The sequence below is a fragment of the Meriones unguiculatus genome, chromosome 9 (genome assembly GCF_030254825.1).
Source record: "Meriones unguiculatus strain TT.TT164.6M chromosome 9, Bangor_MerUng_6.1, whole genome shotgun sequence".
In the NCBI taxonomy this organism is placed as follows: domain Eukaryota; kingdom Metazoa; phylum Chordata; class Mammalia; order Rodentia; family Muridae; genus Meriones; species Meriones unguiculatus.
Window position 1 is genome coordinate 29169664 of NC_083357.1, and position 18597 is coordinate 29188260.

Genomic DNA, 18597 nt, shown 5'->3' on the forward strand with positions numbered 1-18597 from the left:
TCCTGTGTTTTCTTGAATGTAGCTAGCTTTCTTGGGTTGTATTTTCCCTTCCAGTGTCTTCTGTAATGCTGGATTTGTTTGTAGGTATTGTTGAAATTTGTTTTTGTCATTGAATATCTTGTTTTCTCCGTCTATGAGGACTGAGAGTTTTGCAGGGTATAGTAGCCTGGGCTGACATCTGTGTTCTCTTAGGGTGTGCATGATATCCGTCCAGGCCCTTCTGGCTTTCATAGTCTCTGTTGAAAAGTCAGGTGTGATTCTAATGGGTTTGCCATTATACTTGGCCTTTTTCCCTTGCAGCTTTTAGTATTTTTTCTTTGTTCTGTATACTTACAGTTTTGATTATTATGTGGCGGGAGGATTTTCTTTTCTGGTCTAATTTATTGGGTGTTCTATAGGCCTTTTGTATTCTTATTGGCCTCTCCTTTAAGTTGGGAAATTTTCTTCAATGATTTTGTTGAAAATATTTTCTGGGCCTTGGTGCAGGGAATCTTCTTTTTCCTTTATTCCTATTATTCTTAGGTTTTGTCTTTTTATGTTGTCTTGAATTTCTTGGACGGTCTGTGTCAGGAATTTTTTAGATTTAACATTTTCTTTGACAGATACATCTATTTCTTCCATTGTATCTTCCACACCTGAGATTCTTTCTTCCATTTCTTGTAGCCTATTGGTTATGCTAACCTCTGTAGTTCCTGCTTTCTTCCCTAAGTTCTTTCTCTCTTTAATTTCTTCCATTTGTGTTTTTTTTTTTTTAATTTTTCCAATTCTATCTTCAGGTCTTGAGCTATTTTGTTGGTTTCCTTCCCCTTTCTGACTATATTTTCATGTTTTTCTGTCAATTCCTTCAGTTGTTTGTTTGAACAATCCACTGTTTCTTTTATTTCATTCAGTGATTTAAGCATTTCCTCTTTAAAGGCCACATACCGTTTGGCTGCAGTTTCTTCTATTTCTTTTCGTATTTTATTTGTTTCCTCTGTTATCCTCTTGAGCATAGATGTTAGGTCGTCTCCTTGAATTTCAATCATGCTGGGGTGTCTAGGGTGTATTTGCCCCTGGATAACTGGGTTCTGGAGATGCCATAATGCTCTGGCTTTTGTTGGTTGAACTTTTACGCTTTCCTCTACCCATTGGGCTATCTTAGTTGTTTGAATTTAGTTTCTGGTTGTTCCTGGACTGTTGTAGTGGAGAGAATCCCTTTGGCAGGAAGATGGTTTTTCCTCAAGGAAGCCTTCCCAGCTTTTTGGCTTATAGTCCCTGGATGTCTGGTGTTTTTCAGGAGTTGCTACAGCTCACCTCAGGCATAGATACCTGGGTGGTAACTGTGGTCCTGATTAGTCAAGAGGGCTCTCCTCTCACCGGGAGAAGTCCTGGAGACAGCTGCCCTCCTTCTGGGTTTCTTGCTGTAAATTTAGTGATCAGCTGCTGTAACCTGTGTGTCCAGTGGTTTGGTCGGTTTTGTTAGGGATAACTGGTTGCCCCTTGGAGCAGTATCTGGGGGTTGATTTCAGGGTTCCTGGTCTTTTGTAGGTCTGAGGTTGGGGCTCTATGCCTCAGAACCCAAGAGGTAATCTGTGGCGGGTGAGTACTGCTCTGGTGTCTTGGGGCACTCAGTTCTGTCTGTAAGGAATAGTTGGTATGAAGCAGGCCTCTGAGCTGGCAGAGCATGCGCCCACCTGCTAGTCTTTGTGAGCTGAGTTTCCAATCACTCTGTGTTCCCTGTTTGGGCCCAGATCTGTGATGGCTGGCCATACTCACCTGTTTGCGATCTGCAGTCTGCTAGACTTTCCCTAGGTGACCCTAGCAGCACGGTTTCTTCCTTCTCTGTGGGGTCCTCTCCGGACAGGGGTTCCCAGTCCTTATTGTACTGGGTGCGCAGCTTGTCTGTATCGCTGAGCTGAGCGCAAAGCTCTCCGCACGCGGCAGGAGCTCGGCTGTGATGGCGGCAGAGACCTTCTGGGGAAAGACTGGGTGACCTGCGATCAGACCCGCAACCCTGCTTCCCCATGGTGTCCCCCCACGACTGGGACTCCCAGTCTCAGGCACCCTTGTGCCCACGGATCAGCCTGGGAAAGTGATTGGGACACGCCCGCTTGCGGCTCCAGCCCGGAGACCCAAAGCCTGTGTTACCTGGGATTTCTTCCGGGTTCTGGCTGGGTAGCCGTGAGTGGACCCGACCGATTCCCACACCGTGGGAGCCTCCCCTCACCTGGGAAACACGATCGATGTAGTTTCAGGGCCCGGAGTTCAGTCTCCTGGTCTCTGCGCGGAGAGTGCTGTCCCGCTTCTCAAAAGCGCTGTTTTCCCGGCGCTGCCATCTTGGCTCCCCCCCCCAAGTCCATTTATAATTTATTAACTTTCGTCTTTTTTTTCCCATTCCTTTAGTTAACTTGGCTAGGCTAATGATTTTTAAATTTTATCTAGTCAAAATAATATCTCTTCATTAATTCTTTGCATTTTTGTTTCTATTTTGTTAATTTATTGCCTCATTAGGATTATTTCTTTTTATCTACTGTGTGGAGATGTGGTTTGTTCTAGCTTGTCCAGGACATATATTATTAACTTATTTTTCAAGAATGCTCAAATTTTTTGATGAAGGAACTTAGCTTAGAAACATTTCTGACAGGAACTCAAGGGCAGGCTCTTTGACCTCCCCCCCCCCCCCCAGGGGAGGAGCAGTCCTGTTAGGCCACAGAGGAGGACTTTGCAGCCAGCCCTGAAGATACCTGATAAAACAGGGTCAGATGAAAGGGGAGGAGGTCCTCCCCAATCATTGGACTTGAAAAGGGGCACGAAGGAGATGAGGGACGGAGGGTGGGATTGGGAGGGAATGAGGGAGTGGGATACAGCTGAGACACAGAGTTAACAAAACGTAACTAAAAAGAAAAATAAAATTAAAAAAAAGAAACATTTCTATTAATATTATCTCCATTGTGTTCCACAGAGTTTTCATATACTAGGACTATGTTTTCATTTACTTCTCATAATTTTAAACTTCCTCTTTGGTTTCTTCAGAGACCCATACATCATTTGCTAGTGTACTCTTTATTCTCCATGAGTTTATACACTTTCTGAAGTTCCTATTGCTATTCATATTTAGCTTTATTGCAGTGTGGTCAGGGTGTTATTTTAATCCTCCTACATTTATTGAGACTTGCTTTGTGTCCTGTTATGTGATCAACCCTGGAGAAAGTTCCATGGGCTGTAGAGAAGTATGTGTATTACTTACTGTTTTGGTGGAGTGTTCTCTAGATGTCTTAGGTGTGAAACACTGCATGTCTGTTGGCCTTACCCTGTTTAGACAGGGTACACTTTCTCAATGTGCTTCATGAAGCTGTTCAAGGTGAGCTTCTGTGGGCTGATCGACCTTACATTGTGTTAAACTTAGTCCCCTAATTTGATCCTTCAACTTCTACTTCAGTTTTTGTTGTTTGTTTGTTTGTTTTTCTGGAAGTTGTAAAATGCCCTACAGCTTCATAGCAATGTGTTTTTTTTTTTTTTTAAGCAAAACATAGTGAAGTATTTTAATGTATCCTTCAAACATCTATTTCTTGCTTTTTTATTTGTTTTTGTTTTCTGACGCTAAGATTTCCATTTATTCATCATCATTCCTATGGCCGTCTCCCAAACCCCTTACTTTTTTTTTTTTAATTCTTTATTTACACTTTATTCACTTTGTTTTTTTTTTTTTTTCAATGCAGTTTATTCAGGAACCTTGAACAATCCTCGGACCCTGGGGAAAGCCAGCCCACAGCTTAAATAGCCTCTGGGTAGCCAACCCAGGCGTGCCACGTGGGCAATGCAGATAGGTCCACATACATGGAAGCAAGCCAGATCCTCAGCCTTAGCCAAATCATTCCTATGGCCGTCTCCCAACCCCCTTACTTTTTAAAATAATATTTATTTATTCACTTTACATCCCTATTGAAGCTCCTTCCCTCCTCTCCTTCTGGTCCCACTCTTCACACTCTTCCCTCTTACCCCCTCCCCTTCTCCACAGGAAAGAGGACCTGCTTACCAAACCACTCCCTGAGGCCCTACAAAGCAGCCCAGGTAGGGAAAAGTGATCCAAAAGCAGGCTATGGAGTCCATGTCAGAGACAGTCTCCACTCTAATTTCTTGGGTACCCTCATAAAGACCAAGCTGTCCATCAGCTTCATCTGTGTAGGAGGTTTAGGTCCAGTCTATGCTTGCTCTTTGGTTGGTGGTTCATCTTCTGTGAGTCCCTGTGGTCCTTTGTTAGTTGACTCTGTTTGTCTTCTTGTAGAATTCTTGTCCCCTCCAAGTCCCTCTATCCTTCCCCCAATTCTTCCACAAGACTCCCTGAGTTCTGCCTAATGTTGGCTGTGAGTCTCTGTATCTGCTTTGATCAGCTGTTAGGTAGAGCCTCTCAGAGGACAAATATGCTTGGCTCCTGTCTGCAAGCATAGCAGAGTATCATTAAATAGTGTCAGGGGTTGGCTCTCTCATATGGGGAGAGTCTCAGGTTGGGCCAGTAATTGTTGGGCCCTTCTCTCAATCTCTGCTCCATCTTTATCCCTGCACATCTAGTAGGCAGGGTAAATTTGGGGTCAAAGGTTTTGTGGGTGGGTTGGTTTTCCCATTACTCCACTGGAAGTCTTGCCTGGTTAGAGGAGGTGACCACTTCAGTCTCCATATCCCCATCTCCTGTGTGTCTCAGCTAGAATCACCCATCTCCTCCAGGAGCCTACCCTATCTCAGGTCTCCAGCTTGTCGCAGCTATCCCCTCATCCGTCAGTTTCCCTTCTCGCTCCCAGCCCTCTCACATTGCACATGCTCATTCTCTGCCTGATCCCCACTCTCGTTCCCCTTCCCAACCACTCTCCAACCCATTTCTCTTTCTTCATGCACATCTATCTTATTTTCCCTTCTGAGGGAGTTTCAGGAATCCTCCCTTGGGCTCTCCTTACTACTTAGCTTCTTTTGGTTTGTGGCTTGTAGAATGGTTATCTTGTACTATATGGCTAATATCCTTTTATAAGTGAGTGCATACCCTGTGTGTTTTTCTGGGTCTGGGTTACCTCACTCTGAATAATATTTTCTAATTCTATCCATTTGCTTGTAAATTTCATGGTTTCCTTGTTTTTAATAGCTGAGTAAGACTCCATTGTGTAAATGTACCACAATTTCTTTATCCATTCTTCGGTTGAGGGACATCTAGGTTGTTTCCATATCCTGGCTATTAAGAATAAAGCTGCTATGAACATAGTTAAGCAGGTATCCTTGTGATATGGTCGAGTGGCTTTGGAGTGTATGCCCAGGAGTGGCATAACTGGGTCTTGAGGTAGAGCTATTCCCAAATTTCTGAGAAACCTCTAGACTGATTTCCAAAGTGGTTGTACAGTTTGCATTTCTACCAGTAGTGGAAGAATGTTCCCTTTGCTTCACATCTTCACCATCATGTGCTTTCGCTTGGGTTTTTGATCTTATGCATTCTGATGGGTGTAAGATGGAATCTCAGAGTCCTTTTGATTTGTATTTACCTGATGGCTAAAGATGGTGAGCATTTCTTTAGATGTTTCTTGGCCATTAGAGATTCCTCTGTTAGTTCTTGGTTTAGCATTGTACCCCATTTTTTAACTGGATTGTTTAGTGTGCTGGTGTTTAATTTCTTGAGTTCATTCCATATTTTGGATATTAGCCTTCTGTCAGATGTAGGGTTGGTGAAGATTCTTTCCTAGTCTGTAGGCTGTCATTTTGTTCTGATGACAGTGTCCTTTGCTTTAGAGAAGCTTTTCAGTTTCATGAGGTCCCGTTTATTTGCTGATTTTAGAGCCTGTGCTGTTGGTGTTGTGTTCAAGAAGTTGTCTCCTGTGCCAATGAGTTCCAGGCTATTCCCCACTTTTTCTTCTATTAGATTTAATGTATCAGGTTTTATGTTGAGGTCTTTGATGCACTTGGACTTAAGTTTTGTGCAAGCGACAGATGTGGATTTATTTGCATACTTTACATGTAGACATCCAGTCAGCTTCTTTGTCAAAAATTAAGTGTCCATAGGTATGTGTTCTCTTTAGTATTTTCTTTGACAGATGGATCAATTTGCCTTCTTGTATCTTCTACCCCTGAGTTTCTTTCTTCCATCTCTTGTATTCTTGGTGATCCTTGGGTCTGTACTTCTTGTTCTCTCTCTTTCTTAGGTTAAATTACTTAAAATAAATATAAACAAATTAAGTTGTACCAGAGCTATTAAGTATCTTTTATTAGTTTTGTTGACATTTATATTTTGTTACTCTCCTGTGTCTTGCTTTGTGTTTAATCAGTTACTTGGCTTTAAAAAAATGTGCTGCTTATTATTTTACATTTTTCCATTGCAGGTTTTCTTTTCTTTGTAACTTGGGAATAAAAGAATATTTTGAATGTAAAGAGCTATTTCAAAATAGTTGAAGTTTAGCATGAACAGAGAAATAAAATATACACAAAAGAGAATTGATGAACAGATAATGAAAATGTGGTAATCTGCACAATGGGATATTATTCAATTGTAAAGACAAGGAAAATAATCAAATTTACAGGTAAATGGATGGAACCAGAAAGTATTATACTGAATGAGGTCACTCAGTTGCATAAAGACAAACATTGAATGTTCCCTTTTGTGGATCCTAGCTCCAAATATTTAGATGTGAAAATATAACCCAAAATAGACACAGAAACAAGAAATATAAAAAAGTAACATGTCATGGAGGGGAGAAGGGCAGAAGCCCTAGAGAGAGGACTAATAAGACACAATGGCTTTGACAGCAAAAATAGAAAAAAATGGGAGGTGGCATAAGCAAAGAAGGGAGAGTGAGGACAACACAGAGGGTGAGGGAAGAAAGAGGGATACATAAAACTAAGGTTGTTTGAAAAGGCCATAGGGAATTATATTATTATATTTGTCTAAGGCTATGTATGTATACATGTAAATTTATATATACACACAGTGTTAAACTACTTAGAAGTAATAACATTTTAACATTTCCCCCCAAATCTCTAGACTATTTAGCAAACAACCCCAGTCAGGCATGGAAAACTTCCTTTCAAGTTGTTGATCAGGGAATCAAGAAACTCCATAACAAAACAAGCTACTGCCATTGCTCTCGGTGCCTTCCAAAAAAAGATGGCACGGCCATGATGCTAAAAACACTCCAGACACAGGACTTGGAGGAATCAATCTGGTTTAGACCTGGAAGTCTTCTTGAGAACTAGCTTTCATAGGACCAGAAGGAGCTGTGCAAATTGCCAAGGAATAAAAGCAACTGATAGCTGTAAGCCTACGAACTGCAGCATTGACTAGCATGGCAAGATATTCTGAAAGGTGCAGTAATGACACTTCTATCCTGGGGAGAACCAATAGCTACCCAATTGGACTGAAGGCCTACTCAACAGAAGGGAAGTTTTGGTTGGTACTGTAAACGTAGCCTGTGGGCTGTGAGCTGTGGTCTGTGGTCTGTAACCTAGAGAGAACCCACTACTGCCACTTTCCGAAACTATATCATTCTAACCGCATTGTAGATGATTATCCTTCTCTCCACAGGTAAGTGTCGTTCTCACTCCTCTTTGAAATCACTTCTTTTGGCAGCAGAATGAGATCACTACAGAAAGCCACAAATGTTCAAATACAGAAATCAGCTGATCATGGGGTTTCTGCATTTTTGTAATACATTTACAAGAACCTCTACACCTAAGGCTCAGGAAACATTGCCAAAGAGGAAGAAGGATTGTAAAAGTCAAAAGGACCAGCACATTTGCTGCCAAATGGCATATTTTTAAATTATTTATTTATTTATTTATTTTAGTAATTACAATGTAGTCACTTTGTATCCCAGCTGTAGTGCCCTCCCTCATGCCCTCCCAAACTCACCAAACCCTTCCTCTCCTTCTCCCATGCCCTCCCCAAGTCCACAGATAGAGGAGGTCCTCCTCCCCTTCCATCTGACCCCAACTTATCAGGTCTCATCCAGACTGATTGCATTGTCTTTCTCTGTGGCCTGGTAAGGCTGCTTCCTCCTCAGGGGGAGGTGATCAAAGAGCTAGCCACTGAGTTCAGGTCAGAGACAGCTCCTGTTCCCCTTACTAAGTAGGGTACCCACTTGGAGACTGAACTGTCATGGGCTATATCTGTGCAGGGGTTCTAGTTTATATACATGCATGGTCCTTGGTTGGAGTATCAGTCTCAGAAAAGACCCTTGGGCCCAGATTTCTTGGTTCTGTTGCTCTCCTTGTGGAACTCCAGTCCCCTCCAGGTCTATCTCCCCTTTCTTTCATAAGATTCCCTGAACTCTGCCCAAAATTTGATGATGAGTCTCAGTATCTGCTTCGATATCCTTCTAGGTAGAGTCTTTTAGAGGTCCTCTGTGGTGGGCTCCTGTCCTGTTCCCTGTTTTCTCCCTCCTCCTCAGATGTTCATCCCGTTTGCCTTTCTGAATGAGGATTGATCATCTAATTTACATTTCTTCCAGCAGCATCCAAAGGTTTCCTCTTCTCTGTATCCTCTCAAGTACTGGCTGTTATTTACATTCATGATGATTACCATTCTAATTACGGTAAGATAGAATTCCACAGTGAACTCAATTTGCATCACTCTGATGGATCGTGATAGGGTTTTTCAATTTCATCTTTTGAGAATTCTCTGTTCATTTCAAAAGCCTGTTATTGATTGAGTTTTGCCAGATTCATTGGTAACTATTTTAACTTAGATAATAATCTTCTGTTGAATGTATACTTAGTAAACATTTTCTTCTACTCCTTAGCTAACTTTTTACTCAAAAAATTGTTTTCTTTGCATGTATAATTTCAAATTTTATGTAATCTCATTTATCATTTATGATTATAATTTCCTGAGCAATTAGAGTCCTTTTCATAAAGTTCTTTTCCATGAATATGCTTTGAAGTATTTTCCTATATTTTACTCCAAAAATTTTAGAATTTTATGTTCTACATGAATGTCAATACATTTTGACTCGACATCTTTTTGGTATAGGGTGAGAGATATGAATCTAGTTTCATGAGGATATTTAGATTTTATAAGATTTGGATAAAAAGGGGGTCATTTCTTCCAATTATGGTTTTGTCATCTGTGTCAAAAAATCATGTGGCTCCTGATATATCAGTTTGGGTTCTACATTATATTCTCTGGGACTACATGCCTATTTTTGTGTCAAGATCATGTGATTTTCATCACTCTTGGTTGAGAATAGAACAAGAATTAATACCTGTAGTTTTATTCCAGAATTATTTGTTTGGTTCCAGAATTATTTGTCTGGTTGCTTTTGCTATTTCTGTAAAGAAGTTCATTGGCATCTTGATTGGCACTTACTGAAAATATAGATTTTGTTTGATAGCTTTGTCACTTTCACAATATTGACTCTGACGATCCATAAGCATTGGAGGTCTTCCCATTGTCTGGTGTCTTCTTCAATTTTTTTTTCTTTTAGTGTCTTAATATTTCACCATGGAGTTATCTCATGTCTGTTGTTACAAGTGTCCCAAAGTATGTCATGATTTTGGAGGCTATTTTTAATTTCTTTTTTTTCTGTTGTTTTTTGTTTTTGTTTTTTGAGACAGGGTTTCTCTGTGTAGCCTTGGCTGTCCTGGACTTGCTTTATAGACCAGGCTGGCCTGGAACTCACAGTAATCCACCTCTGCCTCTGCTTCCCGAGTTCTGGGATTAGAGGCATGTACCACCATGCCCAGCTTATTTTTAATTTCTACTGATTATTGTATTGGGGTCCTGACACTTTGCTGAGAGTGTTTATAGGTTTTGAGGGGTTTTTTTCTGGAGCCTTTAGGCCCTAAAGTTTATGATCTCTTATGCACAGAAACAGAACATTTACAAATAAACGTGCTTTAATGTCTTCCTTTGCTCTTTTGTTCCTTTCATATTTTTTCCTCTCCTGTCTTGCTCTAGTTAAGACCTACAGCACTATGTTTTAGAAGTATGAAGAAGAGTAGAGAAAGAATTTTGTAGAAATGACTTAGATTTCCATCATTTTATATAATGGTGACTATAGGTGTCTTGGTTAAGGTTACTATTGCTGTATAGAGACTCCATAACCATGGCTACCCTATAAAAGAGAGCATTTACCTGGGGCTTGCTTATAGTTTCAGAAGTTTGGTCCATTGCTATCATGGTGGGAGTATCTTGGCATTCAAGACAGACAGTGCTGGGGATGCGTAGCTGAGAGCTGTACATCTTAGAGCCATGGGCAATAGGAAGAGAGAGACTCTGGGCTGGGAATGGGCTGTTTGAAACCTCAAAACCCACCTCTCAGTGACACACCTCTTCTAACAAGAGCACACTTCTAATCCTTCGTATAGTGCCACTCCCAGGTGATCAAGCACTCAGATCTATGGGCCAGAGGGAGCCATTCTTATTCAAACCACCATACTCCCAACTTATGGCCATTAGCTCCTTTCCACTGTCTTCTACTCTAGTGTCTGCATGGCCCCACACAAAAATTCACAGGTTCCACCAAGCCTTTGAATTTTTTAATTTATAAAAGTGCCCAGTGTTATATAAAACTTACACTGAATCAATTTTTAGGCTTTTTTTTTATTGGTAAGCTGTTTATCCCAAAGTTTCTTCTGAGACTTAGTGCCATCTCTTAACAGAAATCCCCATATAACCAAAATCCAAATTATATACTTCTAACACACAATGTCCCATGGTACACAGGACCACATCTCTTGATCCTTCCAAATAGTGCCATTTCCTGATGATCAGGTATACAAATCAAGCCATTTTCATTCAAACCACCACAATAGATTTGACATATATAGTTTTTATTATATTATTATATTAATTTGTTATTTTATTTTATTATTATTATTTTTTACTATTTTCTTCAGGGCTTTTGTGTTTGGGAAGAGTTAATAGATTTTGTCACAAGAATTTTCTTTATCACTTAAGATTAGGCATTTCTGTCCTCAAGTCCATTGATGTGATGTTATATTTATACATTTTCATATATTGGATTATTCTCACATCACTTGAATGAGGTCACCTTCATGGTGAATGAGCATTTTGATGTGTTCTTAAATTTTGTTTACAAGCATTTGATTCAGATCTTTTCCCATCAGTGTTCATCAAGAATATAGGCTCATGATTTTCATTGTTTTTGTTGTGTCTTTGTCTTGTCTGCCCCAAGTATGCCTACTTTCTAGTTTTATTTCACCTATACTTTATTATCCTCCATATACCCTTAATACACCCCTGACAAATGACCACTTTCTACTTTCTTAGATCTGGATGTATTCCACACAAAAAAAAGCAAAACAAAATGCTTGAGGTTAAGAACCATATAAGAAAGAGGACATGTGAATTTTGTGTTTTGGATCCTGGGGAATTTTCCAGTTGTATTCATTTACTTGAACATTTAATGACTTTATTTTTGTAGAGAATAATTTTCAATTTTTTATATGTATCACAGGAATGATGAAAGTGGGGGAAATAGTCTTTCCCAGGAAAGTAAACCAATTGGTTTTCTAACGCCCAGTGGTATTTGGCTCTCAAACATTTTGGTGTTGTTTTTTCTATGTCTGTGAAGAAAGGTCCAAATATTTTATATAGGATTGGATATTGCCTTGTGAAAGGTAATATAAATTGTTTTTGATAGGATAGCCATCTTTATAAGATTAATTCCTCCATGCTATGACATGGAAAACTTTCTGTCTTCTGTTGTTTTGTTCATTTTCTTTCTTCAGTGACTTAAAGTTTTCATTATAAAGCTCTTTGTTTTCCTGGTTAGGTTTATTCCAAGTTGTGTATGTGTGTGTGTGTGTGTGTGTGTGTGTGTGTGCTGTGAATGAAATTGCCTTCTTTTTCAATATGTCTGCCTGTAGAGGTTTGAATAAAAGCAACCCTTACAGCTCTTATGTTTAATGCTTCTTAATTAAGGAGTGGCATTACTTGAGAAGGGGAAGATGTGTCCTTGTTGGAGAAAGTGTGTCACTAGTGATGGGCTTTGCGGTTTCAGAAGCCCAGATCAGACACAGTGGCTCTCTTCCCACTGCTTGAGGATTGGGATATAGAACTCTCAGTTACGTCTCTAGCACCATGTCTGTCTTCATACTACCATGCTGTGCACCATGGTGACAATGGACTAAACTTCTGAAGCTGTGAGCAAGCCCCAATTATATGCTTTCTTTTTTAAGAATTGCCATGATTATGGTGTCTTTTCACAGCAATAAAACACTGGCTAAGACAGAAGTTCATGCCAAGGAGTGGAGTATTGCTGTGATAGGCCTGACCATGTTGTTTGTTGGAGGACCTTGGGACTTGAGACTAGAAAATTGGTTGGACACTTTACAGGTTGGTTTGGTAGGAGCATGAAAGATAGTGGTGCTGAGAGCAATGTGAAATATGGGAGCCTGGCTCAAGAGCTTTTGGGGGGAAACAGTAATAAGTAGCCTAGAAACCATTCTTGTGGTATTTTGACAAAGAACATGGCTGCTTTTTGCTCTTGTCTGAAAAATAGGTCTGAAGCTAAATTGAAGGGTTTTGGATTATTGGCCTTGACAGAGAAGCTGTCAAGACAGTGACCTATTAACTGTATCATGTGGGTTTTTTGTGGCCCTTCTTAAACCTGTAATGAAAAGGAAAAAGCTGGGCATGGGAAAATACAAAATGTACAATTTAAGGAGAAATGTCCGGTGCTAAAGAAGATAAAAAGTTTAAAGGAAACCCCAATGCTAAATGGAATAAAGGAAGTAGTAACTGCGGGGAACGATTTCACCCAAATGAGCTTCCAACTTGTGAAAGGTAATTAAAGAAACCCTTAAGCATCCCAAGGGAAGATGCTTGAATCCTACTCAGAAGAAGAATAAAATAGACATCAGAAGTGCATCAAGAGAGAGAACTGGTAGGAAAAGGAAGAAGGGTGAGGATTAGGTAGGGAGAAAGTAGAGATGGAAGGTGAGAGGGCTGGGAGAGAGAAGGGAAACTGATGAAGGGAGGCATCTCTGGGACAAGCTGGAGACCTGACAAATTACGTTCCTAAGGTTCTATGTGGATGACTCTGGCAGAGGCTGCTAGCAGAGGGGAATATGATGAGTGAAGTGGCAGCCTCCTATAGACAGGCAAGACTTCCAGTGGAGGAATGGGAAAACCAACCCACCCACAAAACTTCGACCCCAAATTTACCCTGCCTACAAGACGTGCAGGGCTAAGGATGGAGCAGAGATTGAAGGGAGGGCCCAACAATTACTGGCCCAACTTGAGACTCATTCCCTATGAGAGAGCCAACCCCTGACACTATTTAATGATACTTTGCTATGCTTGCAGACAGGAGCCAAGCATATCTGTCCTCTGGAGGCTCCATCCTGCAGCTGATCAAAACAGACAGAGAGTCACAGCCAGACATTAGGCAGAACTCAGGGAGTCTTGTGGAAGAGTTGGGGGAAGGATAGAGGGATTCAAAGGTGGCAAGGATTCCACAAGAAGACCAACAGAGTCAACTAATCACGGGGAGTCACAGAACCGTCAACCAAAGAGCATACTACACTGGACCTATGTTCCTTACACATATGTAGCTGATGAGCAGCTTGGTCTCCATGAGGGTCCTCCAGCAATTAGAGTGGGAGCTGTCTCTGACAGTGGACTCTGTTCCCTGCTTTTGGAGCACTTTCTCCTAGTTCAGCTGCATGTTTTGGACCTCAGGTGAAGAGGATGGGCATAGTCCTGATGAGACTTGATGTGCCTGGGTGGGTTGGTTTGGGAGGAGCAGGCTCCACTTTTCTGAGGAGAAGGGAAGGAGAAAAGAAGGCAGATAGTGGGAAGATGGAACTGGGAGGACAAGAGAGAGGGGGTGCATTTAGGGTGTAAAGTGAATAAACAAACAAATAAAACCTTAAGCAGTGAAGGAAACCATATAAAACAGAAAGCTTGTGAAATGTTTAAATGAAGGGACCGAATTTCATCCTCAGCAAGCAGAAGAAGTTGGAAACTTCAGCCATGTGGTCTGGCTTTAGAGTCAAGGATACAAAAAAAAGGGGTTGTGGGATTTTCTTACCTGGTTAAGGAGAGCTGCTGAAGCCAGGCATGTGTCAGGCATGACCCTGCCTGGAGGCCCAGAGAGACCATTGTGCGAAGCTTTGACTATGAAGCCTGAATTTTGTTGGGGACCCCAAGATGTTGGACATGTCCGGTTTGAAGGATACCTGCAAAGGAAAGTAGTAGCTTGGAGAAGCAGCCCAGAGAGAAGTGTGTTGCAGTCAACAAAGCTCAAAGAAGTTGGAGATCTGAAGAGTGCTTTGCCATAAGGCATGGAGATGTCCAGTTTGGAGTTTGCAATGCTCATTTTTCATCTTGCTTTGGTTCAGTATTTCCTCACGATGGTCCCTTTACTCCATTTTGGAATGGCAATGTATATTATGTGCTGTTGGGGTAGCATTCCTTTGCATTCCTTGTGTGAAGGAATGTCACTGCATTTTCCATTGTTAATTGTGTACCAGCAGAGAGCTAAGCGCTGGCAGGGTATTGGTATTGTAGTCTTTGGTCCATCACTGTGTTTTCTACTTTGTAAATGTTTGTCCTTCCTCACTTGCCTAAAGGCAATCTAAGAGAAGTTCAAGTGTTTCCTTACTGCTGACTGGTTATAAAACAGAGCTGGTGGCCAACATGTGGAGCATGAAGGGGAGAATGGAACTCCTGGGAAAGAGAGGGATTCTGGGAGAGGAAGGCAAACACAGGCGATTCGGAGCAGACATGAGAGAGAACAGAGGAACATGAAAAGGAACAGAGAGATGGTCAAGTGGCAGGCTGTGGCCAGAATAGTCAGGTCAAGTCTAGACTGTAGCTGGGATCTGCCCCAGCTAAAGGCCTAAGCCTTAAGCTATATAAAAGTCTCCATGCCATTGTTTATACCACTTGTGGGTCGGAGAAAGGCCTGCTATATCTGGTGTACCAACACGAGGCACAAACTTAGGCACCAGATTCAGGCTCAGGCCAAAAGTTCTGGACTTGAAGCCTGAGGAGAATGTAGGCATGGAAACTGTGTCAGTGATGATTTCCTACAATTGTGCACTGCTCTGTGGCAGCCTGGGGGTGTGACTGACTGCTTGAGCCTGAGGCCAGGTAGAAACTGCGGAGAAACCACAGGCAGGACTGCTCCGTTCTTCCTCCTGGCTGCTGGTACCTACGAGCAAGAGGGCCTGCGAGCAGCGGTGTAACGTCTTAGAGCCGCTGCTGCTTCCCAGAGCTTGTTAGGTCAGCTGGGACAGGATGCTGACTGCAGCACGCAGGAAGCTGATGGCCCAAAGTACAGAGCACAGACAAGCAGAAGACTTCTAAGCAGGTAATGTATGCTTGAAATGTCTACTTCCCAGAAGAAAGAATTTAGAGAAACGTAGGTACAGAAATAAATATTAAAAGTTTGAAAGCAGTAAAAGAGAAGTAGATAAAAATGTTCTGTAAGTGAGCATAGACAGCAAAAAAGGAAAGAAACTGCGTATAGACAGTCATAGAAAAAAATATTGAGTTTGGATATAATAAAGTGAAGTCTCCAAAGAAAGAAGAAAGAGAAATAACTAGCAATTGTCTGTAAGTGTGATACTCCAGCATAGGTATCCAATGGAGTGCAACAAGCTTTTAGAGACTGTGTCATGAAACATGTTATAGGTAGACCTTATGATCCTACAGGTCAAGTAATTGTGGAAAGATCTAACACCACTTTAAAGGCTATGCTCATGAAACAGAGGGAGGATCTGGGATCTCTCAGATAGATTATATAATGCTTTGTTAACTTTAAAACTTCCAAATATCAATGAGACAGGTAGTGCGGCTGCTGAAAAACACTGGCATTTAGAAAGGACTGCTTACTAAAGCAACCTATCTACTCTAAGGATGTGTTAACCTCAGAGTGGAAGTCAGGAAATGTGTTGCCTTGGTCAAGAGGATATGCTTTTATTTCCACAGAAAACAAAAAGCTATGATTTCTTCAAAGTTAATAAAGATTAGATTTGACCACTGAAGACCTGCTGAAAACTCTTGGCTGCTGACATAGAAGAGGAGACCTAGAAAAACAAAACAGGTGACAAGAATGCCGATCCCTCTACATGGAAACATCTCAAGAGAGGCTTATACATCAATGTTTCTGCAGTAGCCAATGAATCTTTTTGGCTACCTGGTTCTCATAACTTACTATTATATGCTACCCTTTTATATGGCATGGATGGAGATTTATATTGCAGTTTGGTTACAGAGTCCAAACAGACTTATGAAGATCAACAGATGCCTTACACCTGCTCAAGAACAAAGAAAAAAAATCATCATTAGTTGATTTCTGCTCACCACAAATTCCATACATTTGTTAATGCAGAAATGTTCCTACAGTGCCACCTTAAAAAGGTTGTGTGTTTTCAGAGCAAAGGGACCAGATGAAGAAAAAGCAAGTGGGCCAGATGATCCAGCCTCTCAGACTGCTTCCGCTGCTGTTTCCTCAAAAGTTACATCCAGAAAAGCTTCGAAGTTGGCCTTAAATGTTCTAGCCTCACAGGCTGTTTCGGTTAAACCCTGCACTTTCCTATCCCACAAAGCCTAGACAGCAAGTGAAACAGCCAGCAATACTAGGACTCGGCCAAATCCCCAATTTTCTTAGGGCTCCAAAAAGCCTTCATCCCTAGACAGCAGAGAGTAGGAAGCAATCTCATACCCCTGAGGTGGGGTGGATGGGTTTTAGTCATTTTGTTGGTTATGGATGTTTGTTGTCATTTGGGGGTTGATTACAAGTTGTTCTTGGTCTTGGTCAAGGAGGAAACAAAGGAGGTTAGATTCAGATCCCTCTCAACAAAACCAAAGCAACAAACCAAAAAACAAGTGGCACTACTTGAGAAAAACTAGGGGGTGTGTCCTCTTTGGATGAAGTGTGTTACTGACTGGGGATTGGCTTTGGAGTTTCAGAAGCCCAGGCCAGGCCCAGTGGCTTGCTCTCTTTTCCTGGTGCCTGTGGATCCAGATGTAGAGCTCTTGGTTCATCCTCCAGAATCACATCTGCCTGCATGCAGCCAGGCTCCCCACCATGATGGTAGCTGATAAAGCCTCTGAACCTGTAAGCAAGATCCACCACCCAGTTAAATGTTTTCTTTTCCTGTACCAATGAGTTCTAGGGTATTCCCCACTTTTTTTTTTCAAGCCGATTTAATGTGTCTGGTTTTATGTTGAGGTCTTTGATCCGCTTGGACTTCAGTTTTGTGCAGGGTGATAAGTATGGATCTATTTTCATTTTTCTGCATGTAGACCTCCAGTTGGACCAGCACCATTTGTTGAATGGTGCTGTCTTTTTTCCATTGTATAGAACTCATTGGTACAGGAGAAAACTTCCTGAACAGAACACCAACAGCACAGGCTCTAAGAGCAACAATCAATAAATGGGACCTCATGAAACTGAAAAGCTTCTGCAAAGCAAAGGACACCGTCATCAAAACAAAGCAACTGCCTACAGATTGGGAAAGAATCTTCACCAACCCTTTATCTGACAGAGGACTCATATCCAGTATATATAAAGAACTAAAGCTGAAAAGCAGCAAACCAAGTAATCCACTTAAAAAATGGGGAACAGAGCTAAACAGAGAATTCTCGACAGAGGAATATCGAACGGCAGAGAAGCACTTAAAGAAATGCTCAATCTCATTAGCCATTAGAGAAATGCAAATCAAAACAACCCTGAGATTTCACCTTACACCTACATCCATCAGAATGGCCAAGATCAAAAACTCAAGTGACAACACATGCTGGAGAGGTTGTGGAGAAAGGGGAACCCTTCTCCACTGCTGGTGGGAATGTAAACTTGTACAACCACTCTGGAAATCAATCTGGTGGGAATGTAAACTTGTACAACCACTCTGGAAATCAATCTGGCGCTTTCTCAGACAACTAGGAATAGCGCTTCCCCATGATCCAGCCATACCACTCCTGGGCATATATCCAAAAGAGGCTCAAGTACACAAAAAGGACATTTGCTCAACAATGTTTGTAGCAGCTTTATTTGTAATATCCAGAAGCTGGAAACAACCCAGATGCCCCTCAACTGCAGAATGGATGCAGAAATTGTGGTACATCTATACAATGGAATATTACTCAGCAATGAAAAATAAGGAAATCATGAAATTTGCAGGTAAATGGTGGGATCTGGAAAGGATCATCCTGAGTGAGTTGTCCCAGAAGCAAAAAGACACACACGGTATATACTCACTCATATAGACATACAACATAGGACAAACCCACTAAAACCTGTGTATCTAAAGAAACTAAGCAAGAGAGAGGACCCTACCTAAAACGGTCAATCCCCATCCTGAAAGGCAAAGAGGATGGACATCAGAAAAAGAAGAAAACAGGAAACAACCTAGGAACCTACCACAGAGGGCCTCTGAAAGCCTCTGCCCTACAGACTATCAAAGCAGATGCTGAGCCTGATGGGCAACTGTTGGGCAGAGTGAATGAAATTTTATGTAAGAACTGGGAAATAGTAAGAGCTGGAGAGGACAGGGCCTCCACAAAGAGAGCAACAGAACAAGAAAATTTGAACACAGGGAACTTCCCAGTGACTCATACTCCAACCAAGGACTATTCATGGAGATAACCTAGAACCCCTGCACAGATGTAGC